Genomic DNA, 16,766 nt, shown 5'->3' on the forward strand with positions numbered 1-16,766 from the left:
TCACCACCACCCTCCCGCCCCCCCCCCTAAAGCCCAGGATACTGTTTGCTCTCACAACCACTTTAAACAAACCATGCACATACACGCCCAGGTTCCTCTTCCCTTGCACCCCCCACTCCCTCAGAATTGTTAGTATTGTTCTCCATGTTCTTCCTACCAAAATAAATAATTTCACAGATAGACAGAGAAAAGCTATTTCTCATGGTGCAAGGACTTGGAGAACAGATTTAAGATTTTCGGCAACGGCTGGAGGGGGTACGTGAGGAAGAACTTGGGCAGGGTTCTGCACCGGAGGAATTCTCCTTTGCACTGGAAGTGCCCCCAGCAGCGTGAGGTGACTACGATGGGAATTGGCAGGTGGTGGGAACGGAAAATCCCCATGCCAGGGAGGGCGTGCCGCTGGTGGACCAGGGAATCCCACCCCTTGGGCATGATTCTCCATTGCCCGCCGCCGATATTGCAACCGGCAATCAGGTGGAGAATCCCTTTTACTGACCGAATCGGGGTCGGTGCCTGTTTTCAGTGCTCCGCCCCCTCCAAAATTGGGGGCGTCATCTGAAGGCCCTCCCCCGTTGCTCCAGCCTGATGGACCGAGTTCACGATGGTGCGGATCGCTTGTCCTCTCTGTTTTCATCAACCTCGCGTAGCGGCTGCGGACTGTGTCCAGGGCCGCCAGAGTTGGGGGAAGCCATGCCGCTGGCCGGGGGGCGGGGCTTCGGCGAGGTCTAGGGGGACTGAATGGGGGTGGTCTGGGAGTGGCGAGGGGGGGTCTAGGAGGACACTATTTAACAGGTCGGATCCGCACGCAGCTGGCGCCATGTTCTACGCGCGGCCACTGTAGGTCATGGCCATGTGCATGAACGGCCACGGTCCCGGCCATTCTCCTGCCGTTTGTGGCACGGGAACTGGGGGTTTGACCCGGCACCACTGCTAGCCCCTCACTGGTCCCGGGATCGGTAAGGTTTCAGCGCCAAGTTTGGCATCGTAAAACGCCACTGTTCCCACGTCGCCGTCTCCACTTAGCTGCAAAATCGGAGAATCCAGGCTCTTGTCTTTTGCAATTTTTAAAAATCAACGACTATAAAATATTTTTTTATGGGGAGTGGCATATTTCACTTTTGTTGAATCTTGGGAACTTTAAATAGATGATCGAGTAGGATTGGTTCCTGTACAACCAATGGAACTCAATACACTGAAATGGATTAACGAAGAGCTAGTTTATGTGGAAATCAGTTTCACTGTCGTTTTCTCCTGCATTAATCAGTTTACTAGATAAATTTTGAATCTTGTATATATCATTTATACTTACCAGTAAGTAAGACAAGCATTTCATTAGTAATAATATATATTGTACTTGCCTTTCACTGCTGTTCAGACTTATCCCTTCCCTCAATTCAGCCCCACCTTCCCAAAAATTTAGTTACTTTTCTTTCTGATACTCAACCCTCTCTCTTCACCAATGTTCAGGCTTCCTTCTGTCTAAATATTCAGACTCCCACTGATCATCAGCTCTCTTCTCTCCCCAATATTCAGGCTGTGCTTTCAAGGGGAAATTGTCAGTTCCTCCATACGCAGAGTCAGAACGATGGGCAGATAAAATCACAGCAGTTGTCAGAACCTTTCCCACTTTAGTATCCCACTTACGGGATAGGAATACTTGTCTTCACTGTGCTCCTTGCTCGGTACAGGGTATCTGAATTACCCAGTTTATATATATTTGGGCAATAAGGCATCGAGCAGAGAAAGAAACCTGATAGGTGTCTACTGGGCAGTGTATATATGCTTGTGTAAATAAAACTCTGTTCTCACTTCACTCGCTGTGGACTCCCCGGGTCCTTATTCGACCCACTTCACAGATAATTTAATGCTGCTGTTTTCGAAGACTGACAGGGAGTCCTCCAAATCCAGGAGCAGAATAAATGTAAATTAGGACTTCAATGCAATTTTAACTTACGCTGGGATAAAGTGGCTGCTTAACTTGCCCTGCTTAGTAAAGCCTGGTGGGCATTCAGGAAGAGAAATGAAATGAAATGAAATGAAAATCGCTTATTGTCACGAGTTACTGTGAAAAGCCCCTAGTCGCCACATTCCGGCGCCTGTCCGGGGAGGCTGGTACGGGAATACACCAGGCAAATTTAACTTTGTGGAATTAAGAGGAGCAGTTCAGAAGGAAATACATTAGAGTGAGTGAGGAGAGTAGAAAAACCAATAAAAGCTAAGGCCACACTGTCAGGTCATAATCAAAAGATCAAGAGGTAGAAGGTCAGAGGGATGGGCACAAGAGGAATGGGAATTCTGATGGTAGGAGAAATCATCCATTATGTATGTGGATCAACTTGCCTCCTGCCCAAACAAATGTCCAAACTAAAATAGTTCATCATGTCAAGCTTGAATTAATTGATGAAGAAGAACATAAATAGAAGCAGGAGTAGGCCATTCTGTTCCTTGAGCCTGCTCTGCCATTCAATAAGATCAGAGCTGATCTGGTCATGTCCTCAATTCCACGTTCTCTCTGCCTCCATAATCACTGACTCCTTTGTCAATTAAAATATCTGAGCCTTTAATATATTCAATGGCCCAAGCTGGATTCTAAAGATTAACAACACTCTGAGAGAAGAGATTCCTTCTCATCTCTGTCTTAAATGGGAGACCCCTTATTCTGAAGCTCTGCCCCAGTCCAAGACACCCCCACAAGCAGAACATGCGCTCAGCATCTATGCTGTCTAGCCCCATCAGAATCTTACATGTAAAAGGAAATCACCTCTCATTCTTCTAACTCCAATGAGTATAGATCCATCCTGCTCAAACTTTCCTCATTAGAAAATCCCTTTATCCCACAAATCAACCCAATGAACTTACTCTGAACTGCCTTCAAAGCTGGCATTTCCCTCATTAGATAAGGAGACCAAATTAGTGTGCCGAGCCCCTAACACTATAGTGTGCACTGTACCCGCGGCAACTTTTTAAAAATAAATTTGGAGTACCCAATTATTTTTTCCAATTAAGGGGCAATTCAGTGTGGCCAATCCACCTAACCTGACACCTAACATCTTTGGGTTGTGGGGGCGAAACCCACGCAGACACGGGAGAACGTGCAAACTCCACACAGACAGTGACCCAGAGCCGGAATCGAACTTGGGACCTCGGCAGTGCAAACCACTACGCCACTGTGCTACCCCACACCCGTGCCAACTTAACTGATGTCTACCTTTCTAGCCTTACAGGCCCTAATGCTACATCTTGGTGGATTCCCAGATGGTACATCAGGACTGGAGGTGGCCTGCTGTGATCCCCTTTGCGGCATCCTTTGGAGCGACCAGACCTGGATGGGCCTGGCAGTCGCTCAGATCTCCCAAGTGCAGGGTGCCACCCTGTGCCACCCGCTGCCCACCAGATGTTTCAGGGGCAGTAGGGGGGAGTCCAAGGTGCAGTAGTGTTCCGGAACCTCCTCTGCAGGAATCACTGGCATGGGCCCCATCACCTCCTCCTTCTCGGGATGTCTGATAGCTACCAGCTACACCTTGAACAGGGGTGCAGCTGGGGCTAACCTTAGAGGCTCCCCCATCATGAGGCATTGCCAGACCTGTAAGCCCCATCTCAACCAGGTTCTCAATGCTCACGTCATTGTACCACAGGGAGTGGACCACCTCACTCTGGGGATGTGCTGCATCACGCAGTGACTGTGCCACATCCCTCTGGGACTGTGCCACCTCTCTCTATGACTGTCTCAGGTCAGCCAGCACCCAGGCAATGCCCAGTCGCCCTCAGCTATGACCCGCTGTGACTGGGCCAAGCGCTGTAGCGCTGCTGCAATGTCCAGGTGGCTCTGGTACATGGCTGCCTGTGACAGGACAGCCCTGTACTGTGCCTCGGCCACTGCCCACACAGAGTGTCAAAGGCCTTGGACATCCTGACCCATGACTGATACCTTCGCCCCCCAAGGGCCTCCACCGTGGACGACACCCGTGCAGTGTTGGCCTGGATGGCACGCATGGTGGGCACCACCTCCTGCCCCTGCAGGTGGTTGGACTCTTCCAGCTGCACCTGCAGACACTGGATGGTTGCTGACAACTGCTCATGTAATCCCTGGTTCCGCGTCTACATCTCCACTATCGATGGGATCCCCTTTTCCAGAAGCCCGAAACTAATCCGGGCAGCAGCTCATCCCTGGGGTCGAGCTGCCCTCTGGATCCGCCCCCTCAAGGGTTCCTATCGCCACCTGATGTACAACAGCACGTGTGTGGTGCATGCCAGATAGTGCCCTCGGAGCCTCTTCCCTAAAGTGCCCAACCAAAATGAGTGTCTCTGGGATGATGGAGAGTGTTGGAGACATGGAGGCAGCTGTGGTGGGAAGTTAGTGACGTCCACAGACTGGTGCTCCGGGGTGTCTCAGGCTGCTGTCAGAGGGCTCTCTTCAGTGTTCATGTCCTCCTCGTCGCTGGAATCTGCTTGTGGTTGGGGTCAGATGCCGGGGACACCAGAAGAGCCCACCTTGTTGCTTGGTGATTCTGCAAGACACAAGGCATGACGCATGATTGGCTCACACATTGGGGTGGCGAGGGATGCTGAGCGGATGGTGTGAGGGTGCTGAGGGGGTGGTGTGGGATGGTGAGGGGATGGTGTGCGGGTGCTGAGGGGATGGTGAGGGGATGCTGAGGGTATGCTGAAGGGATGGTGAGAGGGTGCTGAGGGGGTGGTGTGGGATGGTGAGGGGGTGCTGTAGGGGGTGGTGTGGGATGGTGAAGGGATGGTGTGGGATGTTGAGGGGGTGGTGTGGGGGTAGTGAGGGGGTCGTGCCGCACATATCATGGGGAACGGTAATGGAGCGAGGGCTCACTTGCTCGCCCGATGCCAACCTCTGCCTCGGTGACTGCCTTCTCTCCAGGCCCACAACCAGGTCCTGTGCCCACTGCTCTGCTGCGGTGAGGTTCCACAGACCTGGTGGTCCACATCTGGTCTTCTCTCTTCCGGCAGTTATGCACCACTTACTCCTGGGGGGCGATGACAAAAAGAGCAAAGTATTAGACATTCGGACGCATGCAGCACAGGGGTGGGCAGCTGGTGGCCTCTGTGGCCAGGGCACCCGGCCATGTTGGCCGATATGGGTGCTGGCACGTGATGCAGGTTGGAGAGTGCGCACACTGCCGGCGGGTGGCACACGGTCACCCTCTGGGTGATGGGGGGGGAGATTGTTACAGGTGTTTGGGTTGTGGGTTGGTGCTAGGGGCACAGGGTTGCCTACTTTCCCTGGCCGCCCTGAGGAGGTCATGCAGCTTCTTGCGGCACAGCTGTCCGGTCCTGGCTGTGGGGTTCGCAGCGCTCACAACCTCTGCCACCTGCACCCAGGCCTGGTGTATGGCAGTGGCTGGCAACCTCTTTTCCACCCCAGGGTACAGGGTAGCCTGCCTCTCCTCCATGGCATCCAACAGGGGCGCGAGCTCCGCATCTGCAAAACGGGGTCCCACTCTCCGTGCTGTCTCCTTGTTGGCTGGGATGAGTGTACGTGGGGAGCGGAGTGCTAACAAGCGGCTGCAACTTTTCAGCCTCTCGAGTGTCATTCCGAGCCCAGGGGTGGCACGGCGGTGCAGTGGTTAGCACTGCTGCCTCACGCTCCAAGGACCCGGGTTCGATCCCGGCCCCGGGTGAAAGCTGGAGAAGTGGAGCATCGTGAGATTATCTGTGGGCTTGCGGTAAAGCGAGGTGCTGAGGTGACCGTCCTTGATGGAGACGAGTGTGTCCAAGAATGGAACTGAATTTGGAGAATAGTCCATGGTGAGTTTGATGGTGGGATGGAACTTATTGATGTCATCGTGTAGTCGTTTCAGTGATGTCTCGCCGTGGGTCCAAAGGAAAAGCCCACGGATAATCTCACGATGCTCCACTTCTCCAGCTTTCACCCGAAACACATTAAAGAAGCCATCCCCTATGGACAAGCCCTCCGTATACACAGGATCTGCTCAGACAAGGAGGAGCGCAACAGACACCTACAGATGCTGAAAGATGCCCTCGTACGAACGGGATATGGCGCTCGACTCATTGATCGACAGTTCCACCGCGCCACGGCAAAAAACCGCACCGACCTCCTCAGAAGACAAACACGGGACACCACTGACAGAGTACCCTTCGTCGTCCAGTACTTTCCTGGGGCGGAGAAACTACGACATCTTCTTCGCAGCCTCCAACACATCATCAGCGAGGATGGACATCTTGCCAAGGTCATCCCCACACCCCCACTACTGGCCTTCAAACAACCGCGCAACCTCAAACAAACCATTGTTTGCAGCAAATTACCCAGCCTTCAGAACAGCAACCACAACACCACAAAACCCTGCCAGGGTAATCTCTGCAAGACATGCCAGATCATCGACATGGACACCACCATTACACGTGGAAACACCACCCACCAGGTACGCGGCGCATACTCGTGCGACTCGACCAATGTAGTCTACCTCATACGCTGCAGGAAAGGATGTCCCGAAGCGTGGTACATTGGCGAGACCATGCAGACACTGCGACAACGAATAAACGGGCATCGTGCGACTATCAACAGGCAGGACTGTTCCCTTCCAGTTGGGGAACACTTCAGCAGTCAAGGACATTCAGCCTCTGATCTCCGGGTCAGCATTCTACAAGGAGGCCTTCAGGAGACGCGACAACGCAAAATTGCTGAGCAAAAACTTATAGCTAAGTTCCGCACGCATGAATGCGGACTCAACCGGGATCTGGGATTCATGTCGCATTACATTCGGCCCCCACCAACAAGCCTGGACTTGCAGAGGCCTACCGACTGAACTGGCTTGGGACAATTCACACCTCTTTAACCTGGAGTTACCTCTCTCTCTGCATCTTTGATGATTTGATTGCCTGCAGGTGCTCGCATTCCGGGGCATCTCTGACTGTGTCTATATAAACATTTCTGGAACAAGCCTTTCCATTCACCTGAAGAAGGAGCCGTGCTCCGAAAGCTCGTGTTTGAAACAAACCTGTTGGACTTTAACCTGGTGTTGTAAGACTTCTTACAATGTCCTAACCGACCACTAAACTTTGCAATATTCTATGGGCGAGATTCTCCGCAAATGCGGAGAATCGTAAAGGCTGCCGTGGGACAGGCCGTGACCCACGGCAGCCTTCACGCCCACTTCCGGGACCGATTCTCCCCCCCGCCCCCCTGGGCGGGGCTAGGAACGCGGCCCCGTGCGTCACGGCAGCGCGGCCTTGACGACGGTCATCAAGGCCGCACGTCAAGCGTCACGCCGGCTGACGCGGCCGATGACGTCAGCCACGCATGCGCAGCTTGGACAACGCCAACCCGCGCATGCGCAGTTGCCGTCTTTTCCCTCAGCCGCCCCGCATGATGTGGCGGCTTGATCTTGCGAGGCGGTGGAGGGAAAAGAGTGCGTCCGTTACGGACGCACGGCCCGCGATCGGTGGGCACCGATCGTGGGCCTATGCCCCCTTTGGCACGGCCGTGGTACTGCCGTGCCAATCGGGTCCCCAGATGCCCCAAATGGGCATCTGGCGCCCGTTTCACGACGGCAGCGAGCAGGTGTGTTTGCTGCCATGTTGAAACGGGCGTGAAAGCCCGGCCGATCGGCCCTTCGGCCTCGGAGAATCGGCGCTCGCCGTAAAAAACGGCGAGCGGCAATTCGTGGCGTGGGTCGGGCGTGGGGGGGGGGGAGAATAGCGGGAGGGCATGAAAAATGGCGGGAAGCCCTCCGGCTATTCTCCCACCTGGCGTGGGGGGGCGGAGAATCGCGCCCTATGTCTTTCCATTCAATTTGATACCATTCCTAATTTCCTCAGTTAGCTATGGATTTTTCAACTCTCATTGAGCCTTTCTTTCCCAATGGAATATACATATGTTGAGAGTTTTGAAATACTTTGTTAAATGTCTACCAATGCTTATCTACCATCTTACCTTTAACCTATGTTCCATGTCTACTGTAGACAACTTTGTCTTCTTTGAAATTGCCTTCATCTAAGTTTAGTTTCAAAATTATGTTTCTCACCCTCACTCTGGAAGCGAAATTCCACTATTTTATGATCACTCTTGTCAAGAGTATTCTTTACTATGAGACCATTAATTAATGTTGTCTCATTGCACATTGCCAGGACTAAAAGAGCATGTTCGCTATTTGGTTCCAAATTGTCCTAAGAAACTGCCCGATAAAGGGGTGAAACTGTCGCCTTTGTTGAGGACAGATTGTTTAGGGTCAGAGAAGATAGTGAAAATTAGGAAAAAGGTAGGATTGGACAGGGAAGGGGATTGTGTTAGAAGAAAGAAAATGGAAGGTAGGAGCAGGAGAGGCACTGGTATCCTAGAGGTGCTGAATCGTATCATTCTTGCCACTTGCAGGGGAGAAAAACGTTTTTGTTGAAGGTCAGATGAGATGAAATTGATGAAACAGAAGGGATGGGATTTCGGCCAAAACCATTGCGGAATGAATTGGAATTGGAGACAGTTCCCGAGAAAAGAGTGGGGGCTGTGGAAGTAAATGTTAGCAAACACATGATCCAACACACAAAGGGAAACAAATAACAATGTAGGTGCACAGGGTAAAAAAGACAAAACAAAAATCATGTCAAAGAAAATAATATAATGCCTCAACACAAATGAGGGAAGTAGCTGTAAATCAAACAGTAAAACAAAAAACAAAATATTGCTGACAATGAAAATTGAATTTAAACAGAAAGTATTGGAAACACTCAGTAAGTCTGGCAGCATGAGTGTGGAAAGAAAAGAGGTTAGATTAACGTTTCAAGTCTGTGACCCTGCAACAGAACCCATTGAGTCTGTATTCAGTCATCATTAGTATAATAAACTATTCTTTGTTTGAAAGAAGCCCAAACTCAAATGCATATCATTTGATGTCAACCTGTTGAATTCAGATAATTTCCTGAAATTTTAGAGGCTGAATCAGGTTAACAGAAATCAGCATTCACCTTAAATTGCAGCCAACATGAAATATTTATCAAAGTTATGACAATTTTGTATTATTGGTGTGTTTGTTTGTTACAATGAAAATTTTGCTTGGATAAAATATTTTTGAAAATTACTGAAACTAAATTTGGATATTAAGAGCAATTGAAAAACACAACAACGTAGGGAACATAAACATTAGAACATAAGAAATTGGATTAGGAATAGGCCGTCCATCCCTTCAAGCCTGCTTTGCAAATAAGTGAGATCATGGGCTGGATTCTCTGTTTTTGGGACTATGTCCCCACGCCGTCGTAGAAACTGTGGATTTTTACGCCAGAAAAACAGGCGTGAAAGGGCCACATATTCCTCGCCCTGCAGGGGGCGAGCAGGAAACCAGCGTAAATCTACGCACCGTGCGCCATGGCGGACTCAGACAACAAAGCTGAACCCTGAACACAGTGCCCTCGATCGGCCGCACGCCCGACCCTGACCGCCCGCCCAAACATTGTCTGGCCGCGTATAAGGCCCCCCATGCCCTCCAATCAGCCCACCCCTGACCAGGGGGGGCACTGAGGCCGCAGTTACAACTCTACTATCCCGATTTGCAGGACCATGTTAGATCCATGCCACCGGGACTTCAGCCAGTCGGGGTGGAAAATGGAGGGGCGGGCCTCCAGTAATGGTCACAGGTAGGTGATATGCGGTGCGGTGTACTCAGAGAATCGGGGAACCGGTCTCGATTTCATGCACCAAAATGGATTCTCCGCCCCGGCACGGCCGCAAGTTCGGCATCAGATTGCGGAGAATCTAGCTCCATGTCTGACATTCTACTTCAACATTGTGGCAGCACGGTAGCATTGTGGATAGCACAATCGCTTCACAGCTCCAGGGTCCCAGGTTCGATTCCGGCTTGGGTCACTGTCTGTGTGGAGTCTGCACATCCTCCCTGTGTGTGCGTGGGTTTCCTCCGGGTGCTCCGGTTTCCTCCCGCAGTCCAAAGATGTGCAGGTTAGGTGGATTGGCCATGATAAATTGCCCTTAGTGTCCAAAATTGCCCTTAGTGTTGGTTGGGGTTACTGGGTTATGGGGATAGGGTGGAGGTGTTAACCTTGGGTAGGGTGCTCTTTCCAGGAGCCGGTGCAGACTCGATGGGCCGAATGGCCTCCTTCTGCACTGTAAATTCTATGATTCCTGCACTACCCTCCTATCCCTCGACGTTTTTTAATATTTAAAAATCTATCAATCTCAGTCTTGAACCAACTCAACAACTAAGTCTCCACAGCCATCTGAGGCACAGAATTCCAGAGATTCGTACCGTGTGAGTGAAGAAATTCTTCCTCGTCTCAGTCCTAAATGGCTTTCACCTTATTCTGAGACTGTGCCGCCCCAGCCGCCCCCACGTTCTGGACCCCACAGCCAGGGAAACATCCTTCCTGCATCTTCCTGCTGAGCCTTGTAAGAATTTTGAATGTTTGGGTGAGACCGCCTCTCAATCTTCTAAACCCCCGAGATTAAAGGCCAAGTCTATTTAGCCTTTCCTCATCGGACAATCCCTCCATCCCAGGAATTAGTCTGGCGAATCTTTGTTGCACTCCTGCTATAGCTAGTATATCTCTCCATTAGTAAGGAGACCAACACTTCAGGTGTGGGCTCACCAAGGCTCTATCTAATGGCTGTAAGACATCTTTACACCTATCCTCAAATCCTCTTGTAATAAAGGCCAACATACCATTTGCCTTATTAACTGCTTGTTATACCTGCATGTTAGCGTTCAAGGAATACTTTTATCTGATACTTGATTTTGGAAAACTGTTGAGCATGTTTAATTTTTTAATGTCATTTTCAGATAAATTCCATGACTGAGCTTTTTTTTGTTGTTATTTTCTTCAGTTTCTTACCTTTCTGGCCGACCTTAATTTATGAATTAAAGTTTGGAATAGATTTTAACTGCCAAGTATCGAACTGTCTGAGCGCATCAATGAGCTGAATGATCTGAACTGGCATTTTGTTGCTGCTCACGCTGCCCGAGCAGGTGCATCTAATGGAGCCAAATGGTTGGAAGAATGGTAGGCCTGGAGGGGGCGGCAATGTCCCACATTATTGTTGTGGGCTTTGGAGAAGTACTACTGTTCTTCCTGGCTCCACAATAATTCGTTCAACACTTACATTTTTCTGTGTCATCATACTCTGCTGACCGAAACATTCAAAACACACACTTCTTACAGTGGGCAGTTGAAATGACATTGAACTAGACTCAGGGCATGAACCTCCCATCTGACTCAGTCAGTGGTTTGACCATTCAGTGGAGGGACCCTGGAAAAATACTGGAAGAATGGAGACAGGACAATTGGCCTCCTACCTCCATTTTAATTCCACTGCTACCCTGTCTGCACCCGGTAAAGGGGATCAAAATCTCCCCATTCAGTGTGAGCACAGTGTTCAATTGCTCCACATGAAAACTTACCCCAATGCTATTGTCACCTCATGTTCACAACCTTGTACCTTGAGCAGGAGTTACTGGACAGTGATCATAAATCAGAGCTCATGTTGATTTTTGTCTCTTAAACCTGGCGTTACGATGGAAGATGTGACATTCCGTTAGAGTCATAGACGTTTACAGCATGAAAACAGGCCATTTGGCCCAACTTGTCCATGCCGCCCAGTTTTTACCTGGCTTGACCAGATGAGATGAGCTGAGCAATGTCATCACAAGTTACCCTTTTAAACTTCTGAAAATCCTTGTCTGTGGGATGGAGAATGGGGGCAAAGATGTTCCCTGGTAGCTTCTGACTGACCGATGCAAGAACTGTGGCTGATCTCAGATTTCTGTATGTGAACGAAGAGAAGTCAAAGAAAGAGTGATTCTGGCACTGAGGCCATTGGAAGGATTGAAAGGAAGTAGGAAATCCCCAAGGGTTTCTTCAATCCTGTGGCCACCTCAATGATAAAAGCAAACTCCATGTGGGAAGGGAAGTTCAGTGCAAGCTGTGGGTAAAGCAAACTCATATCACTAAAACAAAGATCAATTGGTGAAGATTCTTGGCAAAATTCTAAAAGCTCTTCTGCAGAAACATAGCTCTTATATAAATTGAACTCCAGCCCCCTTTGCTAACACTCAGACCATATTTCATTGTCTTCAAGGAGATTGCTCTGTGATCACTACAGGAGCCCATCTCCTTTTTCAGTTGGTTCTGAGAAATGGTCACTTCCCAGAGAGCTAAAGGATTCAGCTGTCCTCCAACACAAATACAAATTCCCATGGTGTTGAAGTGACTGCCAGGGATAAACATGAATTGTTTAATTGTTACTGTGTTAGCCACCTAGAGTTATAGGATGTAACAAATAGCTATTGGGAAACAGGATACCATCACAAAAGAGGCAAGTTATAACACTCACACTGTGTGTCAGATCCATGTCCTTGCTCCAGATGATATACATAAGAAATAAATGTGGTAAAACCTTTTCTATCATAATTGTGGGATATGCCAAGTCTTTATTTTAGATGCAGGATATATTGTTGCAGACACAGGATATATCAAATGTACCAAGATTCAGGTTATGTGAAAAGTATCTATCACAGACTTAATGAAGTTTGGATGTCTGCCGCAGATGTAGCAAGCGTCTGTCGCAGATAAAGGTGTAGTATTTTGCAAGGTATGAGTATTTTGTTATATTGCCCTCTCTACTGCCTTCTATGTTTTTATAGGGTAAATAAAGTTAGTTCAATAACTGAATCCACATGGCGGGGATTTCATGGTGCAATACACAACAGAAAGATAATGGCAGGGCTGGGGTGAAACTTTCTTTTCCATTTCATTTGTGAAATTAAGGACTGAAGAACGAACGTCATGCTGCATTTTTGGAACCCGTAAAGTATATTTTGAGATAGTTTGAGCAACTTAGAATGGCTGAAGACATAAAGGGTTGTATTCTCCGTCCCACCGCAGCAGATTTCTGGTTCAGCAAGCCGGCGGGATGCTCCGTTTCGCCGGCTGGTCAATGTGGTTTCCCATCGTGAGGCAGCCCCACGCTGTTGGGAAACCCCCGGGATGCCGGCAAAATGGAGCATCCCAACGGCGTAGAATCCAGCCCAAAATCTCTGCAATGCAGAAGGAAGCCATTTAGCCCATCGAGTGTACACCCCACCCAATCCCCACTTCCCTCCCTCCCCCCCCCCCCCCATACCAATAACCTCTCAACCTAACCGACATATCCCTGGGCACTAAGGGGCCATTTAGCTTGGCCAATCCATCTAAGATGCACATCTTTGGACTGTGGGAGGAAACCAGAGCACCCGGAGGAAACCTGCGCAGACGCTGGGAGAAACTGCAAACTCCACACAGTCACTCAAGGCCGGAATTGAACCCGGGTTCCTGGTGCTGTGAGGCAGCAGTGCTAACCACAGTGCCACTGCGTCGCCCTTAAAGAACTTAAAATAATTTTCTGTGTGCACATCATGGTATACAGTGAGTCAGCACAGTATGTAATTCAAAAACATGACACTGAAGACACATTTGGGGCAACGGGGGAATTTTAACCAAACAAAGTGGACCAGTGTAATTACAAATGTATGTTTCACCTTGGCTGAAAACAATAAAATAGGAGGTGAGGATAAAGTAAATGTTTTTCTTGCCATGATGGGGTCAGATGCTTTGATGTCATTTTTAAAAAGTGTTGTCTGAGTGGGCAGCACAGTGGCACAGTGGTCAGCATCACAGCGCCAGTGAGCCGGGTTCGATTCCGACCTTGTCCATCAGGTGTCTGTGTGGCTTTCCTCTGGGTGCTCTGGTTTCCTCCCCCAGTCAAAGATGTGCAAGATACGTAGATTGGCCATACTAAATTGCCCCTAGGTAGGGTTACGGGGATAGGATATGGGAGTGGGCCTAGGTACGGTGCTCTTTCAGAGGGCCTGTGCAGACTCTATGGGCCATTCTAGGGATTCTATGAGACCCGAATTAATGAAATTCTGGATTCAAATAATGGCATGGATAAGAATGAGAGTTGCATTCTATGAAAGGAACCAGTTGCCAAATGTGGAGATTACATTCTCAAATTAAAAAAACTTTCTCATCATTGTGGGTATGATGCAAACTTAGAAATTGTAGTGGCTCAAGACATACATTGGAGGCTTCTAGCAGTTAACAAATGAGTTTATTGATGAAAGACAAAGGCAGTAAAGTAAAAGGCATAGAACACAATAAAGTAAAAGGCACAGAACACAATATAATAGATCTTAACACTTCAACTCCAGAGTCCACACTGCCCAGGGTCCTGCTCCCAGGGCCTTGCGCAAACGTTCGATTGGCTGGGGTTCGCGCACTCTTGCATGATTGGCCCTGAGCCGGTCACATGATCAGTGGAGCCCGCCCCTTTAAAGGAATTGTACTACCTGATCCTTCCCCCTTAAGTCCCTTACTACAACTACCCCAAAAATACGATACAGAAATTACAAACGTTATAAGAGATAAGGAGGGAAAGATTGTCTACTAAAACGTCAATTGGCCCAGAGGCCTCTGGATCCTTCTGGACCTCCATAGCCCTGCCACGGGTTCAGCATCATTCTGGGCAATCAAATTTTCAACAGTGGATGTCACCTCAGAAGGGAATCGGGTACCTGGACAGCCTGATTTATGGTTAGTTTATAGTCCGCACAAATTCATACAGAACAATCTGGTTTGAGAAGAGGGACTATAGGCACGGTCCATTTGGAAAACTGAACCGGCTTAATTATTCCCAGCTCTTCCAATCTCTTTCGCTCTGCTTTAACATTCTGATGGCACTGGTTTGGCTCTGAAAAACTTGGGCGTTAAATTCGATTGTCATTGATTTGGACTTTTACGCAATTGATGCAACGTAGTTCCTTGTGAAAAAATATATTCCTACCTCCTTAAGATATCTTGGAGGATACCACTGGATATTTTGATTATTTCCAGCCAAATGAGCCTAATCTTCTATAACCAGTCTCTTCCCATCAGACAGGGTCGATGCTCGTCCATGACAACTAAGAGTAGATTGGCCTCCTGCTCTTTGTACATCACTGGTGTGTTGGTGATTCCAAGGATCTTCAGTTTCCCCAGCATATGTGGAAAGCTTTGCTGTCGAACACTTCAAGCTGAAAGGCTGAGTTCCCACACAAAGATATTGGAAAGTCTGTTCTCCCGCTACCGAAGCCCCAGCGTCAAATTCCATTTGAGAGGTTTGCCGTTTACCCTTGAGACAATTGCAATCAGGGCCGTCTGATTCAACTGGACTGCATTGAACTGATACATTGCATGCTCTTCTTCAGAGCTCTTCTCCACTATGTTCAGCGGTGCTGTGGATTGCTGCTGTTGTGTTTCTTTGCATTGGATTGAATGTGTCTGCTGTGGTTGCATCGGAAATGCACAAACTCCCAAATATGACAGGTCTCCTGGGGATGGTCTCCCCCGCAACCATAGCAGTCCCCCTCAAACTCTGCATCATACCCCGTCTTTTTGACGATCCTTTGATTCCTGTACCGGTCCCGAAGACCATGGGTGGGATTCTCTGTCGGCTGAATAGGGAAACGTGATTGGACTGGGAATTGGTTTTGACGGCGAAATTGTTTCATGCCAAATTGGAATTCTCCGGTGCCTCGACAGCGGCGTCAATGCGTTCCAGAATGCATGTACAGTAAATATCGCTGACGTAGCATTCTCCGGAGCCTCCGCAATGCTCCACTCCCCGCTGGGGCGAATTCCCAATGGCAAGGTTCGCTTGTGCTTTTAAAAACCATGAAACAGCAGCAACCATGGCTGCTGAGGGAGAGAGATGAGGTACAGAAAGTTTCCAACATCGCCAAAGTTTGCCGACAGTCGTGCCGCTGGCCGAGGGGCTTCCTCACTGCAGATCTAAACTTCTAATGTTGCAGGATAATCAAGGGCCTTGGGTTGAAATGTTCTTTGACCAATTTCACTGTCTGGTCAAAGGTCTTTGAGTTGTGTGCCTGCGGAGACGTGAGGTTCCGAATCAAATCATAAACTGTCACAAATATCACCTTCTGCTTGTCCTCGCCTGTGATGTTGTTCATGATAAAGAAAATAGCAGTCATTCGATGTACTAACTCCAATGCTCAGCCCCTTGGTAAATGAGTCTAGTTTACCATGACAGGCATTTTCACTCATGGTTTAATGGTTCCCGTCTCTTAGTGCTCCTGACAACTGATCCTTCCTTGCCCCCTCAATTCATGGAGTCTGTCAGCTGTCAGATAAAACCTTTTACCTCATTGCCAATGTAGTGGCTGGATGCTTCTAGTAGTTAACAGTGGGGTTTATTGATGAAAGGCAAAGGCAGTTAAATAACAGGCACAGAACACAAGACAACAGATCTTAACACTTCGGCTCCCTGGTGCACTCTGCCTGGGGTCTTGCTCCCAGGGCCAATGCAAACCCCCTATTGGCCTGGTTTTGTGTGCTCCTATGCGATTGGCCCTGAATCACTGACATGGTCCCTGCAGCCTGGCCAATAAACGGCCTGTGCTACCATAGAAATCAAAATTAGAGACATGGGCCGAAATTCTCCGACCCCCTGCAGGGTCGGAGAATCGCCCGGGGCTGGCGTAAATCCCGCCCCCGCCGTGGCCGGAATTCTCTGCCACCCGTAAATTGGCGGGGGCGGGAATCGCACGGCGCCGATCCGCGTTCCCCTTGCGCCGATCGGTGTGTCCCCTGCGGCGATTCTCCGGCCCGCGATGGGCCGAAGTCCTGCCGCTGAGAGGCCAATCCTGCTGCCGTGGTTTCAACCACCTCTGGTGGCGGCGGGATTAGCGGCGGGAGCTGGCCCCCGGGGTCCTGGGGGGGCGCGGGACGATCAGACCCCGGGGAGT

The sequence above is a fragment of the Scyliorhinus canicula genome, chromosome 12 (genome assembly GCF_902713615.1).
Source record: "Scyliorhinus canicula chromosome 12, sScyCan1.1, whole genome shotgun sequence".
Classification (NCBI taxonomy): Eukaryota; Metazoa; Chordata; class Chondrichthyes; order Carcharhiniformes; family Scyliorhinidae; genus Scyliorhinus; species Scyliorhinus canicula.